Raw genomic sequence first — 11,981 nt, 5'->3', positions numbered from 1 at the left:
ATACACAAGATTAATAAAACAACAGCGCACACAGGATAAGACTCTGAGGGTACCAACGGACGCTCTCTCCCCTCCCTTTTTACTCCAACCTTCCCCTCGCTTTTCTACCACTACCTTAATATAAGTAAGAGATGGATCCCCACGATTCCTTGGGGGGGTATCGTTATGCTTCATTTGGGCTGTGTTTTCCCTCTTGGCACAATGCTACAGTACTTAGCCAGCACCTTGCTCCTGTCTGCATGAGGCCAGTAGGGCCTTCTCAGTGTATAGAGTTCATCTTGTTTTCTGTGCTGTTTGCACCTTCAAGTATCTCCTCTTGACAGCCTGATACAACAGGACAGTCAGACAGAGCTCTTTGCATGTACAGCGATACAAAAATACAGAGCGCATGTGTACCCTTGTAGGAATATCTCCACAGAGAGAATCCTTGAACAGTTGCAATGTTGCTCCATTTCATTCTCTGCGTGCCTGTTTGGTTGAGCTCTATTGTAGAACTAAACTTAGGCACCATGCCCTAGCTGCAGGTTGTATGGAGTTTCTACATCTCGCTCTTTGGTGAGGGGGAGGAGAGGAATCACAGAGTCTGTAGAAATGGGGGTTCTGTTCAGAGGTTCAGAAGAGAGGTTTTGTGTAATCCTATGCTAAATTCAGCATCAGATCTTTTGGGGAGCTGTGTAAAACCAGTATGTTTTTCTTGTCTTTACTTTTCCTGCACACCTCAAAAATGATGATAGCACATGGCTTTTCAGCTATCTCACCCTCAAGGCAAAATGTACAAGGCTGCTAGGCGGCGTTACCTCTTCCTCTTCCTAGAGACAGCTAACCCCCTCAAAGGATGCTGATGTCTGGAGAGGGAATGCCTATGAGCAGAAATGGGGAAAAAGGAGGGAGGTTTGGGATGGGGTGGGGGTAAGATTGAGTTTGGGGGGTGGGAGAGAAGGGGGGCTTGAATAGAAGGGAAAGAGGGAGGGAGGGAATATGTGTTTGATTCAAAGAAAAAAAAAGTCAATTCGGTCCCCGTGTTCTTTGTAGAACATTTAGCTTTGACCCTCCCTTGCTTTCTCTACTCCCTCCCACCCCCCCAACTCATACACACACAGGCACACGGGGTCCAGCAGATCTGCAGGATATCACACCAGAGAGCCCTTTCTATCTTCTGCACAGAGATGCATGCTTCTTAATATATATCTTCACTGTATGGTGTGTATATGTCCACACTGTTGCAACAGGCAGACACTGAGGGAGGAGAGAGGGAAATAGGGAGAGAGAGTGACAGGAAGGGAGAGAGGGAGGAAGAGAGAGAGGTAGAGTCAGACTGAAATAGGAAAAGGGAGGGGGGAGAGCTTTATATGTTGGTTACATGTTTATGATGCAGTGAAAAATATCAATTTAGATTTAAAAAAAAAAAAAAAAAAAACAAGGCTTGAGGATAGAATCTTGAGTATTTCTCATATTTCTGGTGAACTAGTCCACATAGCTGCAGCCAAAGCCCTGACCAGACCTCTACTTGTGCTGAGCAGACTGGAGGCGACCCAGGGTAAGTTATGGGCTTTTTTCTTTCTCTCCCTCTCTACGCCGCTGATTACGATGCTGCTGATTGATTGGTTAGAGGCTGTGGATTATCACGGGCCGCTCGTCACCAGGTACCTGATGATGAGAGGAGAGAGAGACGAGAGGAGGAGGAGAGGAGGGGAGGGAGGGAAAGGAGGGGTGGAAATTAGATGAGCATGGCCAGTGCTCACATCACCAGATCTCACTAACTCTCTTTCTGATTTCTCTGTTTACTCTGCCATTGCACATTTGTATACCGCGTGTGCAAAAATTGATTTTGTGCATTTGTGTGTGTGTTTGTGTATCATGTCGATGTGCGTGCGTGTGGTCCCAGCCGGCACACGTTGCCAGCCCGCCTGCCTTTTCCGTAGTCAAACCGGCGTGTGCTGATGAGGCTGTGGGGAGGGGTTTGCTGATGAGGGGAAAGCCAGAGGGGCCTTTTTGTGAATATGCAGATGAGGGGCATGTGTAAATGGGAGGGGGCTCGACGTGAGTGTGTGCCACACGCTTTATTGTTTATATGTTCTCCATAGGGAACCTGATCCTCAACAGATTGCTGGCGTTTGGTGTGATCTTGCCGCTGCTTTGTTTGGGGCATTCGCTGACAAAGATGGAGAAAGAGGAGAGGGGAGGTGGGAAGGGGGGGAAAGTGGAGGGGGGGGGGGAACGGATAGAAAAATACAGTTAAAGAGAAGGGTAAAAAAATGGAAGAGCAGCTTCAGGGCATATTTTCACCCCATTGACAAGACGTGATGATTGCTGTTTTGCCCCCTCCCTCCTCCCCTTTACCTCCCCAGACGTTTTTCTAATCCATTTGCATGTCAAAGCAGTGGAGGCCACTGCGCAGATTAGTATGAGATGACATAATGATGTAATGAATTAAATGCTCCTGTTTAAGCGCTGCACTTTGCTTTAGTGGGAGGCAAGGACAGGGGGATGAGGGGCAAATAAGAGAGGAACAAGTTAAGATGAGACGGTGGCATGCATTTCTTTTGAATTTTCTTTTGAACTCTTCTAAGGAACGCTGATTGAAATAACCTTTTCTGCTTGATTTGATTACAACACTCAATCTGAGTTTGCAATGAGCTTAATCATATTTACATATTTTAGCTACATGTATATTTTTGACTGTAACCATCATCACTGATGGTTGCAGCTTATTAAACCTGGACTGTTATCAGCTGAACTGTGGAAATCTAATTTAACATGGCAAATGATATATTTAGCTTTATCGAGAAAATGTTTACGTAGGTTTTCAAATTGTTTTGTTTGGGATTTAGTATTCTAATACATGAAACTTTTTATATCAAAGAAAACTTTTTTTTTCATCTTGTAGTTTTCAATAGAAGTAAAAAAAGTATTTTCTTTTTTTTAGCTGACCGTTCTGGCAGCAGCTCAGTATTTTTGTAGGTTTCTGTTTGAAGAGTTGTGTGAAAACCGTAAAAAAAAAAAAAAAAAAATCTGTTCACATTTTGGCTCACTCAAGAAAGGGGTTAGAGGATCACACAAGGATGATTACTGTACCTTCACCTCCTTTCTTTTTCATTTCTCCCTTCTCCCCACTTCTCTTTTTATCATGGCCTGGCAACACTTTGTCTATTTACATTTTCGTGTCTCCTGCCGGGTGTTGAGGATATTTCTTTTGCTCAGAATACAAACTATATAAATATGGTATGGCTTTACTTACCTTTGATGTGAATTGTCATGGCCTTTAACACAGAGCACTAAAGTGACTCTGTGTGGCGGCAGTAAAAGCGTACGGAGTATATCATCGATTGATGCACTGGCTAAAGCAGTGTTTTTATGAAGCCGAAAAGATCTGAGACACGACACCTGGGTCTCTATGGAGAAACACCTACTGTGTTACAGGAGCTGGAGTGTGTCACTCTTGTCATCTCCCACCCAGCAATGATACACACGCTAACACATAGACATGCACACACACCTCAGTCACCTGTAACAATTGGGATAGCTGCCTCATGGAAGACAAGGGCAGGATGGGGGCTTGTTGAAGAGAGAGATACGTCCCTCATCTCTCTAAACTTTGCGTTACTCACACTGCCTTACTTTTCTCCGCTCTTATCGATTAGAGATGTAATACACAGATTCAGTTTTGCACGCCTGATGGTTGTCTCTAGTCATGATTTGGTTCTTCCCGGCGTGGAGGAATTGATTTGATTGACACTAAAATCAATAGTTAACAAAGACATCATGATGGGTGAGAGGAACATTTATGGTATTTATAGATTTATCTACAGAAAGCCTAATTGAAGTAATTATTTAAATGATACAATCTTGATATAGATTGTTTGTTAAACTAAAATATTTCCTTGATAAAAAATGTATTTAGAGGTTGTTCTTAGAATCAAATTTGCATTGATATAAGCACAGACATTGTAACACTTACTGGTGAATAAGGAAAGAGAGGAGAAAATTTGTAAATGTATTTTTCTAGTTTATGATTTCTTGCCGTCCCCAGTGTGGCCCCGGAGCCGCGTCCATGCGGGTGTGGCCGTGTGGAGTCAGCTGGCTGGTGCAGGGGGTAATGAGTATGCACTGTGACAGCTGGGATAAAGTGTATGGATGTGTTTGGTGGGAGTAATCAGCTGCCGACCACGGGGTGCACGAGGTTGATGTGAGGCTTTATGACTGCAGAGCTTAAACACACACACACACACATATGCGTGCACACACACACACACACACACACACACACACACACACACATGCATGCACGCACACACACGGGTCCGTTGGGACTGCATGCCTCACCTCACCCTTGCACTGCTGAACATATCCTGAGCTTCACAGCTAGCTTTTTTGCCTTCAGTTAAAATACATTTTCAGCAGTTTCTTCCACAGCTCTGTGAAAATTAGGAATTTTTTTTCTGTTTAATCAGACGTAATTGAATTATCAGGGAAACTCATCAGACGCACATCAGAAAATGTTAAATTGTACTCAGTTGTAATGTCCATAAAGCTGTGTTTTGTGAATTAGGATTGAGTATTTGGTTGTTAAACAGCACACCCAGCAAAATATTGAATATGTTGTGTAATTGCATTACTGAACAGATTTGCTTTGTTACAAACCACATCTCAATTGAAGTTTTTGGAGCCTGTGGCTAGAGTGCTTTACAAATAATTGATATAAAGTAGGCCCCACTGGCCAGTGAAATTGAACGCACTAATAAATGCATAAAGGGAAAATAAATATTGATCACCCAGTACATTAGAATAGTGTTGCTTTGATTTGATTGTTACAGTTTGTGCGTTATGCTGTTGTTTGTGAGTATTGGTGGTGGTGATATGGGGGGGGGGGGCATGCATGTCGGTTTATTTGACCGTCTGGGTGTTTGTGTTTGTCTGTCTGCAAATGTGCAGCTGTAATTCTCAGCGTGGATGTTCTGTGGTCTTTAAATATTATGTTACTGTCTGAGAGAGGTGATAAAATGCCAATATTGGCCTCTGTTTTTCACTTTTGATTGTACTTCTTAGTGTATGTGTGTGTGTGTGTGTGTAAAGTGAAAGTTTGTGCGCGTGTGTTTGAGTTGGAGCCCTTGCCTTGAACTCCTGGCCCTGTCACTCTGGGCTGCAGTTTTCCCCAGCTCTTCCAGGTTCTCTATAGTCAATGAGGAGGATAGGCTGGAAAGAGGATTATTGGTATTGATCTACCCAGGGGGATCATTAGGCATCACTATCAATTCACAGCTCCTAGCACACAGCACCGGCCCGCACAGACATTGCCAATTTGTCCCTATTAGAGAACCCAGTTTCTGGGTGTCTGTTGTGAGAGGCTGCTCAGGCCCCACTGGAGAGCAGCCAGCCAGGCCTGGCTTAGGCCTGACCACAGTGGGCTTGGCTGCACTCGGCTGGGGTGATGAAACACTTGCTGACTGTGCTCACAAGGCAAACACCATTGAATATGCAAAAATAAAATAAAAACTTTTTTTTTTCACTGATATGAAATAAATAACTCATTCTGTGTTTTGACTTAAATTACTGGGACTTTATATGTTATTTAAGGAAACAAGACAAAATAAGATTTTTTTAGACTTGCTGCACACATTCCACTTCCTATCAGTAGCTTCCTCTACATCCCCATATTATTTACCAAGGGGTAATTGGCACTGTAATAGAATACTTTAGTGAGGCTTATCCAGCCTGGCCCACTTATCTGTGTAAGCTGGCTGTTCTGGGGACTAAAGCTGCTAGATCCGTTGTCACTGACTTTAACCCTCTCTGCCAGAGTCAGGTGTGCAGGGAGCTGCACTGCTGACTGCCACTGCATACCATGATGGGTGACGGATGCCAGTAGGTACCCCTTGCTTAGTTTTAAGAAGCCTTGAGTTCTCTGATGTCACTCAAAATTATTTAAAGATAGAAAAAAATATGTATGTGCATGTGTACATGCAGCTCTTTCATACCTCATTTTTATTGTTAAAATATTTTTTTGCAGTATTTTTGAAACTTGTTTTACATATCTAAATGTTGTTAATATTTTATCAAGATAACCTAAGAAAAAATACCAGTAAAAGCGCCTTTAAAGCAACAGTAAATGCAACTTGAAAACATTTGCTGTTTTTTTCTTTTCTTAAACATGACTGTATTACCCTGCAAAAATGAAAAAGAAAAACCAACAACAAAAAACAAACAAGATAAATCTATAGATTGCTTGCATTATATCCATTGCTTAGCCATGCTTTAGCAACTGATTATTGTCCTTAAAGGAGAGATTTATGTAAACCAAGTTTATTGTAAATATGTAAAAGAAGAACATTATATGAATAGACAATGCCGCTAAACAAGATAATACACTTACATAAGCTTTATCTGCCTAAAGTGCTTGGCAGCACTCGTACAGAAAGTGGAGGATTTACTGTAAAACTGAAGGTCAGAGAGAGAGATCCTTGTTGGGATGTAAAGTTTAGTTGAACTGATTTATATGCGTTTTTCATTTGTGTTGAGGATAGTTTCGCTGTCTGAGTCTGGAAAAATAGTAACTGATATGTTTGCCACTCACACACATGCACGGACACTCACACACACACACAAAAGAATGAGCCAGACAAACCCTGCAGTTGACTGAGCGGGTCAGTGAACAGCAGGTGATTTTTTTCTCACGCCCCTTGACCCTTCTCCCGGCCTCTCACTGCAGCCCAACAAAATCTTAATCATGCAGACAGCATGATACCCCCAACACTGATTGAGCCCTCACTCCATTCAAATACAGTAAAGACACACTCAAATGATATTTAGGAATATACTGTAAGAATGTAGAAAAAAAAATCTCTCTGACTTTGTAAACAGCGCCATGGTTAGTGGAGACAGTGTCATTTCACACTGGGGTATATTAGAGGGTGAGTCGGGTGTGAAGGACATCCTACAGATCTTTTAAGTGCTCTAATAAATCATCTTCAGCACATTCAAAATTCATCAGTGCTAGCACTTTGCCCTCTTTCTCTCTGAGTCGGTCAGACAGCCGTACCACATGAACACAGCAGTAGAAACCGTATACTCCAGGCGAGCGACATATTGGTCTTCAACCTGAGGTTTTTGCATGTGGAAATCAAAGGCCTGCTGGTAATGACTTCAGTCTGGGCAATGTGTGGGGGTCTTTTTGAGCTGCTATTCCCCAGTCACAGCGCTGCTTTCACACATCCTCATTCACTGGCTGTTATAGGACGCTGTGTAGCTCTCCCGTGCTAGGTCAACGACCACACATATGACATATGGAGCCAGCTCTGTTTTAACCAGGCGGTCACACTTCATCAAATATGAAAGCAAAGGAAATATTTGTGAGAGTAAATCATGAGGAATCAGCATGCACTGGTGTGTATAACACATATTTTTTTTGAGTGTTAAATTGCATTAAAGAAAGAAGAAAAGAGTCAAATTGATGATCTAATTGTTGTTATGTTTAGTGTCGGGCAGCATTGTGGTGGAGCCACCAAGAGAGGGCAGTGTGGCCTGCCCAAGAGCAAGGCTAGCAGCTGCAATTCATGGTTGGAACATTGTGATCACCTGACATAAGCAGACAGGCGCGCGCACACACACACACACACACACACACACACACACACACATCCTGTCCCTCGCTTGGTTGTTATATACATAGATGATATACAGACATGGCTGTCTTTTTTCTTTCTTCATGGTGGTGTGGAGAAACTCTCTGATCTTCTCTCCGGCATGCATGCCTTTCTTATAGGTTCTGGTTAATTTCCACTCCGTTCATCTTTAATTGATGTTTGTCCAAACAGAATGGATATATTCTAGTTGAAAAGCCAGCCCATTTACTACACCCTATAAATAATAATATCCTTCATCCAGATTTATTTATTTGTATAAACTGTGCCAGTATTAATGCAGGAATGGATGTAATATGGAAAGAATGAAATATAAGCAAAAGCAGAAGGACATTTGTTAAATTAAAAGGACTACATGGTTGTGTGCCATTTTGTTGCTATCCTTTGTGTTTTTATGAGGCAGTGGAGGCAGACTGTCTGGGAGTAATCAGATAAAAACAGGAATCATTCATGATCCTCAAAAATGTACAAATGAAAAATAAACAGATCGCACAGAGCCAGTGGGAGCGATGTGTGCTTCCGCTTCTGTAGATTTTACCCAGAGGACCAGTCATCGGCGGATCTCACTGGTAGAAATCCAACATCATCTCAAAATGCATTTGTGTCGTCTTGTATGTTTTGTTATCTGAGAATGTAAGAATGTGTGTGTGTGTGTGCGCGTGTTTTCTGGGGAGGAGGGAGAGGCTAAGTCTGTGAGCGAAGGAAGAAAAGGAGAGAAAAAGAAGGGAGAGATGGATGAGGGCAGTTCGGGGGCCCTGGGTGTTTTAATTATCCACTGCTCTGTCGTTGGGTCAGAGCTCGCTATCTCTCTCTGGCTTTATCCCTGTCTCATGATTTGAGCAGTACCTTTATCCCTAAGCCTTCAGCTCCTCTGGCCAAACAAAGAAAAAAGGGAGGGCAAAGAAGGGGTTTTATAGCAGTAACTATGCCACATTTACCATTAATATCCCTCAATCTCCTCTTTTTTATGTAGTGCAGAGCAGAGTAACCTCAATAAAGTGACCCCAGTGAGGCCGGGTAGTGTATGAATATGGCTGTTGGGATGGAGGATCCTCTTGCACTAGGGCAGAGCCGGTCTCGCTCTGCTCAAAAGCTGAAGCTGAAGTGCTGGCAGCCTCCTAAACAAGAAGGGTGAAGGAGCACATTTTTTTATCTTCTCCTTCTCCCTTCACTCTTTCTTTCTGTCTGCTTTTTTTTGTGAGAAGAGATCATCGAAATGCCAAGCGTTCCAGGAACGCTGTTTGTCTGATAACACTATCGGCTGAGGAAAGGCTACTGTGAGGATGGGCACAGTGGTCACATGACCTCACTGTAGAATTTCCCTGAAGCGGAAGCATTTACACATCCATGCTAAGCATCAGAGTTGATTTCGCTGTTATATTCTGATACAATGCCGCTCATTAAATTCAGGATTTACTTTAATTTAAAACATTGGGTAAATGGGGAAATTTAAAAAAAATAATAATTGCCATAATTGTAAAAAACAGAAATTCAATTAAAGTTGCTTATTGTAAAATAAAAGAGATGTATTAATTAAATTATCTGTCAATTATTGCATTTTTTAGAAATGTAAAGCGCTTTTCTTGTAAATTGTAAACATGGCAGATTTTTTTCAAATTTAAATTAAGTTTGAACACAAACCTGTTTTTGACAGGAATTAAATCTGAACACGTGCTAATAAAAATTCTGTGCTAAAAAATAAGAAAATAATCAGTGGTTTTTAGGCCAAAACATATTTTAAAAAAAGCATCACAGTTATATATATTATATATATTTCTGTTTAAATATATTATCGTAAAATATTCAATTTAGGAAGTGGAATTTAGTGTAGAAAAAAAATCATTGCAAGGAGACAAAAGCCTTTTCTTTTTTTTGCTGCATACTGTTTGCCTAAAAAAATCCACAAAGCAAATGTATTTATCAGGGTGTGCATAAAAGCATGTGTGTGTGTGTATATTGTATATCCTGAGTGCCTATGTGTTAGTCTGTAATTTCTGGACCATACTGTATCGCCATGACAACATGGTTTTGATGTGGGTTCCCTTCCTGACATTTCCCCATTTGGGGAGGCTTGTGAATTGCCTTGCCTCTCCTTCAGTCAGCATGTCACATGAAAAAAGGAAAGGGGGGGGGGGGGGAGGGGAAAGGGGGGGTGTGCATGGGGGGGCAGTATGAGGAATCTAATGGGCGTCTGGTCTGATTGTCCTCAGCCGTGGCAGTAGAGACAAAGCAGATGAATTGTGCAATGGATTCGAAGAGATTGGAGACAAGTGCATGTCAGCAGCCCCTCCATCTCTCCTCTTCTACCCCCCCCACCCCACCCTCCCATCCTCCAGGATCCCTCCCTCTCCATCTCTCCTCTCTTTTTGTCTGACATCCTGAAAAAAGCAGGCATGACAGCAGTGCTCTGCTTGAGCAAAACATTAAAAACAAAATGCAATCCTCACCCGTTTTTCTTTTATAATAGATATTCAGGCAGACATTCAGTGTGTTGCACTCATATTAATTGTGAAACACTGCATGACAAATCTTCACAATATTAATCACTAAGCAAACATCAAGGGCATTTTGATTCCTGCTGTCTGAAATGCGAGAAATAAACGACAGCATTTATAGAAAACACATTTAAAGATAAAGGGACTTATCTAATCAGCTTAAAAGAGGCACACTCGGCTAAAATCTGATAGACTTTTCCCCTGAATGTTTTTGTCTCTCCCTCTCACGAATTGTACCTTTTTTGGGTGGTATGATACTGTATAATAGTTTATTCAACACTCCATATTGAGTAAATGTCTAGCCAGTGTGTCTGGCCGGTATTTATCTTTTCCACTGGACGCTAACCTGCAGGTAACCGTTGATAGTCAGCATTGGCAGCTTGAAACACCCCACTGCTTCTGTCCTGAAGCTGGAGGAAGAACAGCGATTCTTTGTGCTTCTACATGTTCATCTTTGAACCCTGAAAGAGAAATCTCATAAAGCCTTATTTTTTTGCTGCATTTGTTTTGTCATATAAGGCTCTGTCCAGCTTCCTAGCTTAGGTGAATGATTGTGATTTGTATTAGCATTGTAGCCCAGGACTGTAAGTGCGAGGATCTCCTACAGTAAGTGTGCTAATGTGTTTCAGACAGCTACTTTGGCTTTGAAGTTTCAGAGGAAATACTCTCAGGGCTCCGAGAGGTATCACGTTTCTTCCACAAAACACAAGTTATTTAGCAGTATGTGGAATGGAACATTATTGTTCTTTCTTTTTAGTTTTTTCAAAATTCTAATCCTAATTTACAACACCAACTATTAAAATGAAATTGCTTGATCAATTAAGTTTCAACATAATTAAAAAAAAAAAGTTTTAATATAAGCAAAGCAGTGCAAAGAATATTCAGAATAAAAGCTGGCATTTTAATTTGTTTATTTCTTAAATATACCCCCTTTTTATTAAGATGAATAGACACAATGCATTTTCATCTCTATCAAGTGACCACCTTGACAGCACTGGTCTGCCAGCTTTTGTTTTGTGTTGACTGCATTTATTATTCATCTTTATATCAGTCTGTATTTTAATATGAATAATGGAAGAGGTATCAGAGGAGGAAGAGGGATGTGAGAGAGGGGTGCCACACAGCATGTGTCCTTGGCTGTTCTCTGCTCCTGCACTCCTCAGAGTGGAGCAGGTGGGGGGTGGGCTGAAGGAAGAGGAGGGCTGTCGGACTCGGGAGTCTAGCTGTGCCTGGTGCAGGGCCAGGATTCTGGGTCCTGCTCTCTCTCCTCTCCACCTCCTCCTGCCTGCCTGCCTGCCTGCTTACCTGGCTGGCTTTCTTGTCGGATTTAATAACAGTATATAAATCAAAAGCCTCCTGTCAGCCACACAGCCTTCATTAAATTCAAATGGGGAACGGGTCTCTTTGGATCCAATTTTAATAAAACCAGGTAATCAAATATGGGTTTAAAAATGGGTCATCATTTCACAGCCCCACAGATGTCTGGTCGCCATCAGTTTCTTGTGTACACATTTAACATTTCAGCAAAGAGGACCCCACTTATACACATACTGTATACATTCTCTGCAACTGTACCAATACATTGTTTCTTTGTATGCAGGCACAATGAAGGTTCGCTAACACAATACGTTCTATTCAGTCCAAGAACTTCAATAGCTACGCATTTTCCATCTCCTTGTACAGTTTACAATTGCAATGTGTTTATTTCTTACATGAGCAGAATATGCATTCTTAAGTCATTTACATTCACTGAAGAGTGGGATATCTAATAAAGGTTATATAAGATATATTAAAAATGGGGTTGTTATTGAAGTCCTTTTTAGTTAATTAAAAAATCTATTTACCTTTT

The sequence above is a fragment of the Plectropomus leopardus genome, chromosome 1 (genome assembly GCF_008729295.1).
Source record: "Plectropomus leopardus isolate mb chromosome 1, YSFRI_Pleo_2.0, whole genome shotgun sequence".
In the NCBI taxonomy this organism is placed as follows: Eukaryota; Metazoa; Chordata; class Actinopteri; order Perciformes; family Serranidae; genus Plectropomus; species Plectropomus leopardus.
The sequence above is the reverse complement of the archived record's forward strand: the minus strand, read 5'-3'. Positions refer to the sequence as shown.